Genomic DNA, 18395 nt, shown 5'->3' on the forward strand with positions numbered 1-18395 from the left:
TAATATGATTTATTATTAAATACCTGTGACTCACAAACTATCGATAGGCATCGGTATTTTGTTTTACATTGAATACAGCGCCCTTACTTACATCTACAACTGTGTTCGTTTTTGGTACTTCTGGTTTGACAGTGTTATACATGTATATTACATTAAAAAACCTACGTGTTAGAAATGTTTGTAACTACTCGAGTATGTATTTAAATGAGAAAGATCTTTTTATAAAATATAACAAAATTCATTTTTATTTATTTATCATTGACTAAACTAATCGGGATTCCTTCATAAAATTCGATCTGAAAAGAGACAGCCCTATAAATCAGTATAACCTAGTGGCCTCTCTCGAAAACTGACGATTATTTGTCTCCTTCTAGATATTTCCATTTTACACTAATCAACAAACATTGTTCCTTATAATATTTAATATTATTATATGTAATATTTTAGGAATAGCTGTTAAGGGAATTATTTGAAAGTGCTTTTGTGAAAAATAATGTATGTAATCAATTATGTTTATAATGTCACTGAAGTATTGCTGAAACAGGAAGTTCTTAACCATTGTATGTATGTATGCCTATCAAAAATCGGTTAGTCTGTGCAGTAGTTTCTGAAACACAAGAGAACAATCCAAATGTGTGTGTCTAACCGGCTTACCAACCTTTCCCATGAAATAAGGGTAGATTTGTAGCACAGTGATGTAGACACTCGTGAGAAACCGGGCAGGCACGAATCCGATATATGTACATATACCTATAGTGTACTCGTTCCAACCCCAATGCCGCAGACCCGAGAGACAGGCAGATGTTTCACGAAGCCAGCGGATTGGTATAAATAGAGCTGCCTCACATGGGGCACGTCACTCTCAATGGAAAAGTGTTCAAGTGCAGTCAGAGTGAAGCTGAAAGAAAAACCAACAACCAGTTAAAAATAGTACAAAGAAATTTTCTCTCTTGCGATCTGCAAGCAGTAGCTGTATCCGAAAATGGAAATGTGTAAAAATTGTGTCCCAGCAGACGAGCAGCAGTGCGATTATTGCAAAATGCAAGGGCAAGGGCCCACGTAGTATTTTTCCACGTCGGGCATTATTGGCTCTCGAGTTGGAAACAAAGAAGTCAGACTGCAAACCCACTGGAAAAATGTGATTAGTCATCAATTTTGCTGGTCAGCGTCGGGGAATTTCGCAATGCGGGAAACAGTTTTCTTGAATTTGGCTAGAAAGTGATACACTAGGCAGTCTGAGGCAGTTATCCAGGATGTCAGGACGTGCAGTACTCTGTGTCGAATGGCGATGGCCCTGACCTGCGGATTTTGAAAGCTTACGATAGGAAGCCAGGTATACATACACAGCAACGAATGCAGCGTGTTCGATATTCTTAATTCGTAAGCCCAACCTATGTTTAAGACGTAGTCTATAACCGAATGTAGCGAAATACGTTTTTAAACGTCGCATCAAAGCCATTTATTCTGAAGCCTTTGCAATTTCATCATGTTGCGTAATCGCGAATTGTAAATGTTTCCCTACTATTTTACATTGTATGTGTATATCTGTATTCAAGTCGAAAATGCTCGAACTATTCTCGTCCGCAACCCCCCCGGATCGAACGGCCACCAACTGCCTCGCTCTCTTTATAAACAGCGTACTCATACGCCCCGTTTACAATCGCCTCTCTACCATTCGGGTATACACATTTTATATATATATTTATATATATATATATACACTTAAAGTGTACAACGGTAGCTGCGCACCGACCTCTTTACTTGCCTTTCCTCAGTTTTGCTTCCCGATACTTATATATGTATGTATGTATGTATAAGGTGTTTTTCAGCGGAAATGTCGGCAGCCTGACTTTGTCCCATCACGTCTCTGTCGCTTCTTTTGGCTATTTAATCTACATAGATCCTAGTCGACTTAACATTTATCTAGCTGTTAATCTTATTTGTAACCATCTCTATATGCTACCTGCCATACCACTTAACCAAGCAATATGTATTTCTTTCTCTAAACTTTATAGTTGGGCGTTGAAAGTTGATATCGATATCGATCCGTGAAAAGTCGATACCCTGCGCAAGCATGGGGCGGCATATGGGTGCTGAAAGTGCACTCGGCCCGATCCAGATTGCAGCGTTATTCAAAAGCTGAGTCTGCGACCGTGACTGAGATCATATGCGTATATATATCTAATGTCCGGGGTCGTAGGCCAGCCAGGGTGCTCAATTCGGTCAGATTGATTGTGCGGATTGTGTTATAGGAACACTGGTGTATCGACTTCTCTGCTCCACTATGGGTGAAGGATACCCTCCCGAAAAGGCCTTCTGTCGCTTACTATCACCGAACAAGTTCCGTAACGGGCAGACATACGTAAACGTGGCAGCACATTCCGTTCAATGACACATCGTCTCTGGATTAGTAATTGAACCAACGAGCACGAATATACCCTGCCAGTTGGTTGTAAATATTAATTTTGTTCTTTTGTTCAGTTGTAAAATCAATACGGAATACATTTCCACACCAACCATGTGTCACTTATGTTCTTAAATACCTGAAACTGTTTAAATTTTTGTTCTTATACACTTCACAAATTAAGAATTAACTGTACTGATGTAAGTGTACCTATTGAAGCACAACAAAAATAGAAAAAATGAAAAATTATTAACAAAAGAGCTCTATACTAGAAAAGCCACAGAAGAAGTAAATAAAAAATTCCAAAATTCAACAAATAAATCTCGAAACATTTGCTCGTGATATTTTTATTTCAAGAAAAGATCCGATTTCAGTTGTACCATCTAGCTTAAATGTAGCGTTGAAAGAATACTCCTAGTCCCTCGGAGGAAGGGCCCTTATCAAGATGCCAATAGCGTTCGTCTCATACACAAATTACTCAGACGTTCTAGTGTCTACAATTGAGGAAAGGGCTATTGATCTCATTTGGGCGCTAAAAGTTTGTATTGGAACGAGATTGAAGGTTTAAAATCAGCTGAAAAGTACGTATAAATATTCCGCTTTATTTTTCTCCACATTTATAGGACTTCAAAACTATATTTATTGGACAAGTCAACGGAAGTTCTTTTGTTTGGAGTTCGCCAATGACGTACACCGTTACACTTATTCTTGCGCACAAGATAAAATTATGTTTTGATTGACAAATAAACATATACGTTCTAAATGATTCGATGTACTCAATTAATGTACCAAAGCAAATTATACAGGCGACTCGTGTTACATTAAGAGAACTGCAGAAATAACTATATAGATATAGCATAACAAATAGAAAATTTAAGGATCTAAACGGTGTACTTTCAATAAACCATTCTGATCTTTGATCATTTAAATCTGCAATGAAAAATTGTATTCATTACAAGGTATAATACTTTTTATACCACAGTAACATGAAAAATTCAAAAAGCCCATATATTATCTTTCGGAACCGCTTAGCCTAATGGTCAAGTAAACTAAAATTTATATACAATAATTTATTTACATAGGTAGTGTACGATATACATACATATAACTGTCTTCCAAAAATCGAGTTATTTTGAAACTCTAAAAGATCTTGCAAGGTCGGACCTAAAGGTCAACTTAATAGGTAGGTATAGATCTTAAGGTAAAATCAACTGAAAATTGTAAAATCCATATAGGTAGGGTGTGATATTAATCTGTTCCCATTCACGATCTCGTTTCATAATCAACTACAAAATAAGAAAAACTTGAAAGGTAGGATTTATGAAGAATTCTAATTGACTTAATAGGTAGGAATTGAACTTACGCTGTTTTTTATATGGTATACGTCGGCAACTACAACATAAGCCACAATAATATGAACCCTTCAATATTAGGTATGATTTATCTCTATTACCCCAAACATTATCAGTCGAAAAGGCTTAGCCTCTTGGTAAAATCAACTTAAAATTGTAAAATCCATATAGGTAGAGGTGATATTAAACCGTTCCCATTCCCGATACTTCAGCAACTACAACATAAGCCACAATAATATGAACCCTTCAATATTAGGTATGATTTATCTCTATTACCCCAAACATTATCCGTCGAAAAGGCTTAGCCTCTTGGTAAAATCAACTTAAAATTGTAAAATCCATATAGGTTGGATGTGATATTTAACTGTTCCCATACATGATCGCGTTTCATAATCAACTACAAAATAAGAAAATCTTCAAAGGTAGGATTTATGAAGAATTCTAATTGACTTAATAGGTAGAAATTGAACTTACGCTGTTTTTTATATGGTATACGTCGGCAACTACAACATAAACCACAATATTATGATCCCTTTAATAATAGGTATGATTTATCTCTATTACCCCAGTAATAATCAGTCGAAAGGGCTTATCATCTCGGTAAAATCAACCCAAAATTGTAAAATCCATATAGGTAGAGGTGATGTTAAACCGTTCCCATTCACGATACTTCAGCAACTACAACATAAACGACAAAAATATGAACCCTTCAATAATAAGTATAATTTAACTCGATTACCCCAAACATAATCAGTCAAAAAGCCTTTGCCTCTTGGTAAAATCAACTTAAAATTGTAAAATCCATATAGGTTGGATGTGATATTTAACTGTTCCCATACATGATCGCGTTTCATAATCAACTACAAAATAAGAAAAACTTGAAAGGTAGGATTTATGAAGAATTCTAATTGAATTAATAGGTAGGAATTGAACTTACGCTGTTTTTTATATGGTATACGTCGGCAACTACAACAAAAGCCACAATAATATGAACCCTTCAATTTTAGGAATGATTTATCTCTATTACCCCAAACATTATCAGTCGAAAAGCTTAGCCTCTTGGTAAAATCAACTCAAAATTGTAAAATCCATATAGGTAGGATGTGATATTACACTGTTCCCATAAACGATCGCGTTTCATTATCAACTACAAAATAAGAAAAACTTGAAAGGTAGGATCTTGAAGAATTCTTATTGATTTAATAGGTAGGAATTGAACTTACGCTGTTTTTTATATGGTATACGTCGGCAACTACAACATAAGCCACAATAATATGAACCCTTCAATATTAGGTATGATTTATCTCTATTACCCCAAACATTATCCGTCGAAAAGGCTTAGCCTCTTGGTAAAATCAACTTAAAATTGTAAAATCCATTTAGGTTGGATGTGATATTTAACTGTTCCCATACATGATCGCGTTTCATAATCAACTACAAAATAAGAAAAACTTGAAAGGTAGGATTTATGAAGAGTTCTAATTGACTTAATAGGTAGGAATTGAACTTACGCTGTTTTTTTATATGGTATACGTCGGCAACTACAACATAAACCACAATATTATGATCCCTTTAATAATAGGTATGATTTATCTCTATTACCCCAGTAATAATCAGTCGAAAGGGCTTATCATCTCGGTAAAATCAACTCAAAATTGTAAAATCCATATAGGTAGAGGTGATGTTAAACCGTTCCCATTCACGATACTTCAGCAACTACAACATAAACGACAAAAATATGAACCCTTCAATAATAGGTATAATTTAACTCGATTACCCCAAACATTATCCGTCGAAAAGGCTTAGCCTCTTGGTAAAATCAACTTAAAATTGTAAAATCCATTTAGGTTGGATGTGATATTTAACTGTTCCCATACATGATCGCGTTTCATAATCAACTACAAAATAAGAAAAACTTGAAAGGTAGGATTTATGAAGAGTTCTAATTGACTTAATAGGTAGGAATTGAACTTACGCTGTTTTTTTATATGGTATACGTCGGCAACTACAACATAAACCACAATATTATGATCCCTTTAATAATAGGTATGATTTATCTCTATTACCCCAGTAATAATCAGTCGAAAGGGCTTATCATCTCGGTAAAATCAACTCAAAATTGTAAAATAATAGGTATAATTTATCGCTATTACCCCAAACATTATCAGTCGAAAAGTCTTAGCCTTTTCGTTAAGTCAACTTTAAATTGTAAAATCCATATAAATAGGGTGTGATATTAAACTGTTCCCATTCACGATCGCGTTTCATAATCAACTACAAAATAAGAAAAACTTGAAAGGTAGGATTTATAAAGAATTCTAATTGACTTATTAGGTAGGAATTGAACTTACGCTGTTTTTTATATGGTATACGTCGGCAACTACAACATAAGCCACAATAATATGAACCCTTCAATATTAGGTATGATTTATCTCTATTACCCCAGTAATAATCAGTCAAAAGGGCATATCATCTCGGTAAAATCAACTTAAAATTGTAAAATCCATATAGGTAGAGGTGATATTAAACCGTCCCCATTCACGATACTTCAGCAACTACAACATAAACCACAAAAATATGAACCCTTCAATAATAGGTATAATTTAACTCGATTACCCCAAACATAATCAGTCAAAAAGCCTTAGCCTCTTGGTAAAATCAACTCAAAATTGTAAAATCCATATAGGTAGGATGTGATATTAAACTGTTCCCATAAACGATCGCGTTTCATTATCAACTACAAAATAAGAAAAACTTGAAAGGTAGGATTTATGAAGAGTTCTAATTGAATTAATAGGTAGGAATTGAACTTACGCTGTTTTTTATATGGTATACGTCGGCAACTACAACAAAAGCCACAATAATATGAACCCTTCAATTTTAGGAATGATTTATCTCTATTACCCCAAACATAATCAGTCGAAAAGCTTAGCCTCTTGGTAAAATCAACTCAAAATTGTAAAATCCATATAGGTTGGATGTGATATTTAACTGTTCCCATACATGATCGCGTTTCATAATCAACTACAAAATAAGAAAAACTTGAAAGGTAGGATTTATGAAGAGTTCTAATTGACTTAATAGGTAGGAATTGAACTTACGCTGTTTTTTTATATGGTATACGTCGGCAACTACAACATAAACCACAATATTATGATCCCTTTAATAATAGGTATGATTTATCTCTATTACCCCAGTAATAATCAGTCGAAAGGGCTTATCATCTCGGTAAAATCAACTCAAAATTGTAAAATCCATATAGGTAAAGGCGATGTTAAACCGTTCCCATTCACGATACTTCAGCAACTACAACATAAACCACAAAAATATGAACCCTTCAATAATAGGTCTAATTTATCGCTATTACCCCAAACATTATCAGTCGAAAAGTCTTAGCCTTTTCGTTAAATCAACTTTAAATTGTAAAATCCATATAAATAGGGTGTGATATTAAACTGTTCCCATTCACGATCGCGATTCATAATCAACTACAAAATAAGAAAAACTTGAAAGGTAGGATTTATAAAGAATTCTAATTGACTTATTAGGTAGGAATTGAACTTACGCTGTTTTTTATATGGTATACGTCGGCAACTACAACATAAGCCACAATAATATGAACCCTTCAATATTTGGTATGATTTATCTCTATTACCCCAAACATTATCAGTCGAAAAGGCTTAGCCTCTTGGTAAAATCAACTTAAAATTGTAAAATCCATATAGGTTGGATGTGATATTTAACTGTTCCCATACATGATCGCGTTTCATAATCAACTACAAAATACGAAAAACTTGAAAGGTAGGATTTATGAAGAATTCTAATTGACTTAATAGGTAGGAATTGAACTTACGCTGTTTTTTATATGGTATACGTCGGCAACTACAACATAAGCCACAATAATATGAACCCTTCAATATTAGGTATGATTTATCTCTATTACCCCAGTAATAATCAGTCAAAAGGGCATATCATCTCGGTAAAATCAACTTAAAATTGTAAAATCCATATAGGTAGAGGTGATATTAAACCGCCCCATTCACGATACTTCAGCAACTACAACATAAACGACAAAAATATGAACCCTTCAATAACAGGTATAATTTAATTCGATTACCCCAAACATTATAAGTCGAAAAGGCTTAGCCTCTTGGTAAAATCAACTCAAATTTGTAAAATCCATATAGGTAGGGGTGATATTGAACTGTTTCCATTCACGATACTTCAGCAACTACAACATAAGCCGCAATAATATAAACCCTTCAATAATAGGTATGATTTATCTCTATTACCCCAAACATTATCAGTCGAAAAGGCTTAATAATAATATGTATGATTTATCTCTATTACCCCAAACAATATCAGTCGAAAAGGCTTAGCCTCTTGGTGATATCAACTCAAAGTTGTAAAATCCATATAGATAGGATGTGATGTTAGTCTGTTCCCATACACGATCGCATTTCATAATCAATTACAAAATAAGAAAAACTTGAAAGGTAGGATTTTTAAAGAATTCTAATTGACTTAATAGGTAGAAATTGAACTTACGCGTTTTTTATATGGTATACGTCGGCAACTACAACATAAGCCACAATAATACATTATACACAATACAAACATTATCAGTCGAAAAGGCTTAGCCTCTTGGTAAAATCAACTTAAAATTGTAAAATCCATATAGGTTGGATGTGATATTTAACTGTTCCCATACATGATCGCGTTTCATAAACAACTACAAAATACGAAAAACTTGAAAGGTAGGTTTTATGAAGAATTCTAATTGACTTAATAGGTAGGAATTGAACTTACGCTGTTTTTTATATGGTATACGTCGGCAACTACAACATAAGCCACAATAATATGAACCCTTCAATATTAGGTATGATTTATCTCTATTACCCCAGTAATAATCAGTCAAAAGGGCATATCATCTCGGTAAAATCAACTTAAAATTGTAAAATCCATATAGGTAGAGGTGATATTAAACCGTCCCCATTCACGATACTTCAGCAACTACAACATAAACCACAAAAATATGAACCCTTCAATAATAGGTATAATTTAACTCGATTACCCCAAACATAATCAGTCAAAAAGCCTTTGCCTCTTGGTAAAATCAACTCAAAAATTGTAAAATCCAAACATTATCAGTCGAAAAGGCTTAGCCTCTTGGTAAAATCAACTTAAAATTGTAAAATCCATATAGGTTGGATGTGATATTTAACTGTTCCCATACATGATCGCGTTTCATAAACAACTACAAAATACGAAAAACTTGAAAGGTAGGTTTTATGAAGAATTCTAATTGACTTAATAGGTAGGAATTGAACTTACGCTGTTTCTTATATGGTATACGTCGGCAACTACAACATAAGCCACAATAATATGAACCCTTCAATATTAGGTATGATTTATCTCTATTACCCCAAACATTATCAGTCGAAAAGGCTTAGCCTCTTGGTAAAATCAACTTAAAATTGTAAAATCCATATAGGTTGGATGTGATATTTAACTGTTCCCATACATGATCGCGTTTCATAAACAACTACAAAATACGAAAAACTTGAAAGGTAGGATTTATGAAGAATTCTAATTGACTTAATAGGTAGAAATTGAACTTACGCGTTTTTTATATGGTATACGTCGGCAACTACAACATAAGCCACAATAATATGAACCCTTCAATATTAGGTATGATTTATCTCTATTACCCCAAACATTATCAGTCGAAAAGGCTTAGCCTCTTGGTAAAATCAACTTAAAATTGTAAAATCCATATAGGTAGGATGTGGTATTAAACTGTTCCCATAAACGATCGCGTTTCATTATCAACTACAAAATAAGAAAAACTTGAAAGGTAGGATTTATGAAGAATTCTAATTGAATTAATAGGTAGGAATTGAACTTACGCTGTTTTTTATATGGTATACGTCGGCAACTACAACAAAAGCCACAATAATATTAACCCTTCAATATTAGGAATGATTTATCTCTATTACCCCAAACATTATCAGTCGAAAAGCTTAGCCTCTTGGTAAAATCAACTCAAAATTGTAAAATCCATATAGGTAGGATGTGATATTAAACTGTTCCCATAAACGATCGCGTTTCATTATCAACTACAAAATAAGAAAAACTTGAAAGGTAGGATTTATGAAGAATTCTAATTGAATTAATAGGTAGGAATTGAACTTACGCTGTTTTTTATATGGAATACGTCGGCAACTACAACAAAAGCCACAATAATATGAACTCTTCAATATTAGGAATGATTTATCTCTATTACCCCAAACATTATCAGTCGAAAAGCTTAGCCTCTTGGTAAAATCAACTCAAAATTGTAAAATCCATATAGGTAGGATGTGATATTAAACTGTTCCCATAAACGATCGCGTTTCATTATCAACTACAAAATAAGAAAAACTTGAAAGGTAGGATTTATGAAGAATTCTAATTGAATTAATAGGTAGGAATTGAACTTACGCTGTTTTTTATATGGTATACGTCGGCAACTACAACAAAAGCCACAATAATATGAACCCTTCAATATTAGGAATGATTTATCTCTATTACCCCAAACATTATCAGTCGAAAAGCTTAGCCTCTTGGTAAAATCAACTCAAAATTGTAAAATCCATATAGGTAGGATGTGATATTAAACTGTTCCCATAAACGATCGCGTTTCATTATCAACTACAAAATAAGAAAAACTTGAAAGGTAGGATTTATGAAGAATTCTAATTGAATTAATAGGTAGGAATTGAACTTACGCTATTTTTTATATGGAATACGTCGGCAACTACAACAAAAGCCACAATAATATGAACCCTTCAATATTAGGTATGATTTATCTTTATTACCCCAAACATTATCCGTCGAAAAGGCTTAGCCTCTTGGTAAAATCAACTCAAAATTGTAAAATCCATATAGGTAGGATGTGATATTAAACTGTTCCCATAAACGATCGCGTTTCATTATCAACTACAAAATAAGAAAAACTTGAAAGGTAGGATTTATGAAGAATTCTAATTGAATTAATAGGTAGGAATTGAACTTACGCTGTTTTTTATATGGTATACGTCGGCAACTACAACAAAAGCCACAATAATATTAACCCTTCAATATTAGGAATGATTTATCTCTATTACCCCAAACATTATCAGTCGAAAAGCTTAGCCTCTTGGTAAAATCAACTCAAAATTGTAAAATCCATATAGGTAGGATGTGATATTAAACTGTTCCCATAAACGATCGCGTTTCATTATCAACTACAAAATAAGAAAAACTTGAAAGGTAGGATTTATGAAGAATTCTTATTGAATTAATAGGTAGGAATTGAACTTACGCTGTTTTTTATATGGAATACGTCGGCAACTACAACAAAAGTCACAATAATATGAACCCTTCAATATTAGGAATGATTTATCTCTATTACCCCAAACATTATCAGTCGAAAAGCTTAGCCTCTTGGTAAAATCAACTCAAAATTGTAAAATCCATATAGGTAGGATGTGATATTAAACTGTTCCCATAAACGATCGCGTTTCATTATCAACTACAAAATAAGAAAAACTTGAAAGGTAGGATTTATGAAGAATTCTAATTGAATTAATAGGTAGGAATTGAACTTACGCTGTTTTTTATATGGTATACGTCGGCAACTACAACAAAAGCCACAATAATATGAACCCTTCAATATTAGGTATGATTTATCTTTATTACACCAAACATTATCCGTCGAAAAGGCTTAGCCTCTTGGTAAAATCAACTTAAAATTGTAAAATCCATTTAGGTTGGATGTGATATTTAACTGTTCCCATACATGATCGCGTTTCATAATCAACTACAAAATAAGAAAAACTTGAAAGGTAGGATTTATGAAGAGTTCTAATTGACTTAATAGGTAGGAATTGAACTTACGCTGTTTTTTTATATGGTATACGTCGGCAACTACAGCATAAACCACAATATTATGATCCCTTTAATAATAGGTATGATTTATCTCTATTACCCCAGTAATAATCAGTAGAAAGGGCTTATCATCTCCGTAAAATCAACTCAAAATTGTAAAATCCATATAGGTAAAGGTGATGTTAAACCGTTCCCATTCACGATACTTCATCAACTACAACATAAACCACAAAAATATGAACCCTTCAATAATAGATATAATTTATCTCTATTACCCCAAACATTATCAGTCGAAAAGTCTTAGCCTTTTCGTTAAATCAACTTTAAATTGTAAAATCTATATAAATAGGGTGTGATATTAAACTGTTCCCATTCACGATCGCGTTTCATAATCAACTACAAAATAAGAAAAACTTGAAAGGTAGGATTTATAAAGAATTCTAATTGACTTATTATGTAGGAATTGAACTTACGCTGTTTTTTATATGGTATACGTCGGCAACTACAACATAAGCCACAATAATATGAACCCTTCAATAATAGGTAAGATTTATCTCTGTTATCCCAAACATTATCAGTCGAAAAGGCTAAGCCTCTTGGTAAAATCAACTCAAATTTGTAAAATCCATATAGGTAGGGGTGCTATTGAACTGTTCCCATTCACGATACTTCAGCAACTACAACATAAGCCGCAATAATATGAACCCTTCAATAATAGGTATGATTTACCTCTATTACCCCAAACATTATCAGTCGAAAAGGCTTAGCCTCTTGGTGATATCAACTCAAAATTGTAAAATCCATATAGATAGGATGTGATATTAGTCTGTTCCCATACACGATCGCATTTCATAATCAATTACAAAATAAGAAAAACTTGAAAGGTAGGATTTTTAAGGAATTCTAATTGACTTAATAGGTAGGAATTGAACATACGCCGTTTTTTATCTGATATACTTTGGCAACTACAACATAAGCCACAAAATTATGATCCCTTCAATATTAGGTATGATTTATCTCTATTACCCCAAACACTATCAGTCGAAAAGGCTTAGCCTCTTGGTGATATCAACTCAAAATTGTAAAATCCATATAGATAGGATGTGATATTAGTCTGTTCCCATACTCGATCGCATTTCATAATCAATTACAAAATAAGAAAAACTTGAAAGGTAGGATTTTTAAAGAATTCTAATTGACTTAATAGGTAGGAATTGAACATACGCCGTTTTTTATCTGATATACTTTGGCAACTACAACACAAGCCACAAAACTATGATCCCTTCAATATTAGGTATGATTTATCTCTATTACCCCAAACACTATCAGTCGAAAAGGCTTAGCCTCTTGGTGATATCAACTCAAAATTGTAAAATCCATATAGATGGGATGTGATATTAGTCTGTTCCCATACTCGATCGCATTTCATAATCAATTACAAAATAAGAAAAACTTGAAAGGTAGGATTTTTAAAGAATTCTAATTGACTTAATAGGTAGGAATTGAACATACGCCGTTTTTTATCTGATATACTTTGGCAACTACAACATAAGCCACAAAATTATGATCCCTTCAATATTAGGTATGATTTATCTCTATTACCCCGAACACTATCAGTCGAAAAGGCTTAGCCTCTTGGTGATATCAACTCAAAATTGTAAAATCCATATAGGTAGGGGTGCCATTGAACTGTTCCCATTCACGATACTTCAGCAACTACAACATAAACCGCAATAATATGAACCCTTCAATAATAGGTATGATTTACCTCTATTACCCCAAACATTATCAGTCGAAAAGGCTTAGCCTCTTGATGATATCAACTCAAAATTGTAAAATCCATATAGATAGGATGTGATATTAGTCTGTTCCCATACTCGATCGCATTTCATAATCAATTACAAAATAAGAAAAACTTGAAAGGTAGGATTTTTAAAGAATTCTAATTGACTTAATAGGTAGGAATTGAACATACGCCGTTTTTTATCTGATATACTTTGACAACTACAACATAAGCCACAAAATTATGATCCCTTCAATATTAGGAATGATTTATCTCTATTACCCCAAACACTATCAGTCGAAAAGGCTTAGCCTCTTGGGAAAATCAACTCAAAATTGTAAAATCCAAATAGGTAGGGGTGCTATTGAACTGTTCCCATTCACGATACTTCAGCAACTACAACATAAACCGCAATAATATGAACCCTTCAATAATAGGTATGATTTATCTCTATTACCCCAGTAATAATCAGTCGAAAGGGCTTATCATCTCGGTAAAATCAACTCAAAATTGTAAAATCCATATAGGTTGGATGTGATATTTAACTGTTCCCATACATGATCGCGTTTCATAATAAACTACAAAATAAGAAAAACTTGAAAGGTAGGATTTATAAAAAATTCTAATTGACTTAATAGGTAGGAATTGAACTTACGCTGTTTTTTATATGGTATACGTCGGCAACTACAACATAAGCCACAATAAAGAATTCTAATTGACTTAATAGGTAGGAATTGAACTTACGCCGTTTTTTATATGATATACTTCGGCAACTACAACATAAGCCACAATAATAGGTATAATTTAACTCGATTATCCCAAACATAATCAGTCGAAAAGCCTTAGCCTCTTGGTAAAATCAACTTAAAATTGTAAAATCCATATAGGTTGGATGTGATATTTAACTGTTCCCATACATGATCGCGTTTCATAATAAACTACAAAATAAGAAAAACTTGAAAGGTAGGTTTTATGAAGAATTCTAATTGACTTAATAGGTAGGAATTGAACTTACGCTGTTTTTTAAATGGTATACGTCGGCAACTACAACATAAGCCACAATAATATGAACCCTTCAATATTAGGTATGATTTATCTCTATTACCCCAAACATTATCAGTCGAAAAGGCTTAGCCTCTTGGTGATATCAACTCAAAATTGTAAAATCCATATAGATAGGATGTGATATTAGTCTGTTCCCATACTCGATCGCATTTCATAATCAATTACAAAATAAGAAAAACTTGAAAGGTAGGATTTTTAAAGAATTCTAATTGACTTAATAGGTAGGAATTGAACATACGCCGTTTTTTATCTGATATACTTTGGCAACTACAACATAAGCCACAAAATTATGATCCCTTCAATATTAGGTATGATTTATCTCTATTACCCCAAACACTATCAGTCGAAAAGGCTTAGCCTCTTGGTGATATCAACTCAAAATTGTAAAATCCATATAGATAGGATGTGATATTAGTCTGTTCCCATACTCGATCGCATTTCATAATCAATTACAAAATAAGAAAAACTTGAAAGGTAGGATTTTTAAAGAATTCTAATTGACTTAATAGGTAGGAATTTAAAATACGCCGTTTTTTATCTGATATACTTTGACAACTACAACATAAGCCACAAAATTATGATCCCTTCAAAATTAGGTATGATTTATCTCTATTACCCCAAACACTATCAGTCGAAAAGGCTTAGCCTCTTGGGAAAATCAACTCAAAATTGTAAAATCCAAATAGGTAGGGGTGATACTAAACTGTTCCCGTTCACGATATTTTAGCAACTACAACATAAGCAACAAAAATATGAACCCTTCAATAATAGGTATAATTTATCTCTATTACCCCAGTAATAATCAGTCGAAAGGGCTTATCATCTCGGTAAAATCAACTCAAAATTGTAAAATCCATATAGGTAGGGGTGATATTGAACTGTTCCCTTTCACGATACTTCAGGAACTGCAACATAAACCGCAATAATATGAACCCTTCAATAATAGGTATGATTTATCTCTATTACCCCAAACATTATCAGTCGAAAATGCTTAGCCTCTTGGTAAAATCAACTCAAAATTGTAAAATCCATATAGGTTGGATGTGATATTTAACTGTTCCCATACATGATCGCGTTTCATAATAAACTACAAAATAAGAAAAACTTGAAAGGTAGGATTTATGAAGAATTCTAATTGACTTAATAGGTAGGAATTGAACTTACGCTGTTTTTTAAATGGTATACGTCGGCAACTACAACATAAGCCACAATAATATGAACCCTTCAATATTAGGTATGATTTATCTCTATTACCCCAAACATTATCAGTCGAAAAGGCTTAGCCTCTTGGTAAAATTAACTTAAAATTGTAAAATCCATATAGGTTGGATGTGATATTTAACTGTTCCCATACATGATCGCGTTTCATAATCAACTACAAAATAAGAAAAACCTAAAAGGTAGGACTTATAAATAATTCTAATTGACTTATTAGGTAGGAATTGAACTTACGCTGTTTTTGATATGGTATACGTCGGCAACTACAACATAAGCCACAATAATAGGTATAATTTAACTCGATTATCCCAAACATAATCAGTCGAAAAGCCTTAGCCTCTTGGTGATATCAACTCAAAATTGTAAAATCCATATAGATAGGATGTGATATTAGTCTGTTCCCATACTCGATCGCAGTTCATAATCAATTACAAAATAAGAAAAACTTGAAAGGTAGGATTTTTAAAGAATTCTAATTGACTTGATAGGTAGGAATTGAACATACGCCGTTTTTTATCTGATATACTTTGGCAACTACAACATAAGCCACAAAATTATGATCCCTTCAATATTAGGTATGATTTATCTCTATTACCCCAAACACTATCAGTCGAAAAGGCTTAGCCTCTTGGTGATATCAACTCAAAATTGTAAAATCCATATAGATAGGATGTGATATTAGTCTGTTCCCATACTCGATCGCATTTCATAATCAATTACAAAATAAGAAAAACTTGAAAGGTAGGATTTTTAAAGAATTCTAATTGACTTAATAGCAGGAATAGGTAGGAATTTAAAATACGCCGTTTTTTATCTGATATACTTTGACAACTACAACATAAGCCACAAAATTATGATCCCTTCAATATTAGGTATGATTTATCTCTATTACCCCAAACACTATCAGTCGAAAAAGGCTTAGCCTCTTGGGAAAATCAACTCAAAATTGTAAAATCCAAATAGGTAGGGGTGATACTAAACTGTTCCCATTCACGATACTTCAGCAACTACAACATAAACCGCAATAATATGAACCCTTCAATAATAGGTATGATTTATCTCTATTACCCCAGTAATAATCAGTCGAAAGGGCTTATCATCTCGGTAAAATCAACTCAAAATTGTAAAATCCATATAGGTTGGATGTGATATTTAACTGTTCCCATACATGATCGCGTTTCATAATAAACTACAAAATAAGAAAAACTTGAAAGGTAGGATTTATAAAAAATTCTAATTGACTTAATAGGTAGGAATTGAACTTACGCTGTTTTTTATATGGTATACGTCGGCAACTACAACATAAGCCACAATAAAGAATTCTAATTGACTTAATAGGTAGGAATTGAACTTACGCCGTTTTTTATATGATATACTTCGGCAACTACAACATAAGCCACAATAATAGGTATAATTTAACTCGATTATCCCAAACATAATCAGTCGAAAAGCCTTAGCCTCTTGGTAAAATCAACTTAAAATTGTAAAATCCATATAGGTTGGATGTGATATTTAACTGTTCCCATACATGATCGCGTTTCATAATCAACTACAAAATAAGAAAAACTTGAAAGGTAGGATTTATAAAGAATTCTAATTGACTTATTAGGTAGAAATTGAACTTACGCTGTTTTTTAAATGGTATACGTCGGCAACTACAACATAAGCCACAATAATATGAACCCTTCAATATTAGGTATGTTATATCTCTATTACCCCAAACATTATCAGTAGAAAAGGCTTAGCCTCTTGGTAAAATCAACTCAAAATTGTAAAATCCATATAGGTTGGATGTGATATTTAACTGTTCCCATTCACGATACTTCAGCAAGTACAACATAAGCCACAATAATATGAACCCTTCAATAATAGGTATGATTTATCTCTATTACCCCAAACATTATCAGTCGAAAAGGCTTAGCCTCTTGGTAAAATCAACTCAAAATTGTAAAATCCATATAGGTAGGGTGTGATATTAAACTGTTCCCATACATGATCGCGTTTCATAATCAACTACAAAATAAGAAAAACTTTAAAGGTAGGATTTATAAAGAATTCTAATTGACTTAATAGGTAGGAATTGAACTTACGCCGTTTTTTATATGATATACTTCGGCAACTACAACATGAGCCACAATAATATGAACCCTTCAATATTAGGTATGATTTATCTCTATTACCCCAAACATTATAAGTCGAAAAGTCTTAGCCTCTTGGTAAAATCAACTCAAAATTTTAAAATCCATATAGGTAGGGTGTGATATTAAACTTTTTCCATTCACGATCGCGTTTCATAATCAACTACAAAATAAAAAAAATCTTGAATGGTAGGATTTATAAAGCATACTAATTGACTTAATAGGTAGGAATTGAACTTACGCCGTTTTTTATATGGTATACCTCGGCAACTACAACATAAACCACAACAAGAGAGAACGCTATAGTCGAGTTCCCCGACTATCTGATACCCGTTACTAGTGTAAGTGCGAAGCACAGTTTTTGGTTTGTGGGCGTTAGAGTGGGCGTGGCCAAAAGTTTTTTGGCAAATAGATAGAAATTTACAAGACTAATACAAAAATGAAAAAATATCAAAAAATTTTTCAAAAGTGTGGGCCTGGCAGCTTTGGGCGGTTTGTGGGCGTTAGAGTGGGCGTGGCAAAAA

The 18395-nt window shown here is 33.1% G+C and overlaps 1 long non-coding RNA gene across 8 annotated transcripts; it reads left to right on the forward strand.

Moving 5' to 3' along the window:
- Positions 1-319: 319 nt before the first annotated feature.
- On the forward strand, positions 320-18042 carry LOC26535820. Of its 8 annotated transcripts, none has more exons than XR_006245261.1 (4): positions 844-7103; positions 8811-12210; positions 14248-16781; positions 17142-18042. It is a non-coding gene; the product is annotated as an uncharacterized LOC26535820 (long non-coding RNA). The 8 variants fall into 8 exon arrangements; XR_006245259.1 differs by having other exon boundaries at positions 14248-15286; positions 16021-18042; XR_006245258.1 differs by having other exon boundaries at positions 844-1333; positions 2016-7103; positions 14248-18042.
- The last annotated feature ends 353 nt before the right edge of the window (positions 18043-18395 follow it).

The sequence above is a fragment of the Drosophila yakuba genome, chromosome 3R (genome assembly GCF_016746365.2).
Source record: "Drosophila yakuba strain Tai18E2 chromosome 3R, Prin_Dyak_Tai18E2_2.1, whole genome shotgun sequence".
Classification (NCBI taxonomy): Eukaryota; Metazoa; Arthropoda; class Insecta; order Diptera; family Drosophilidae; genus Drosophila; species Drosophila yakuba.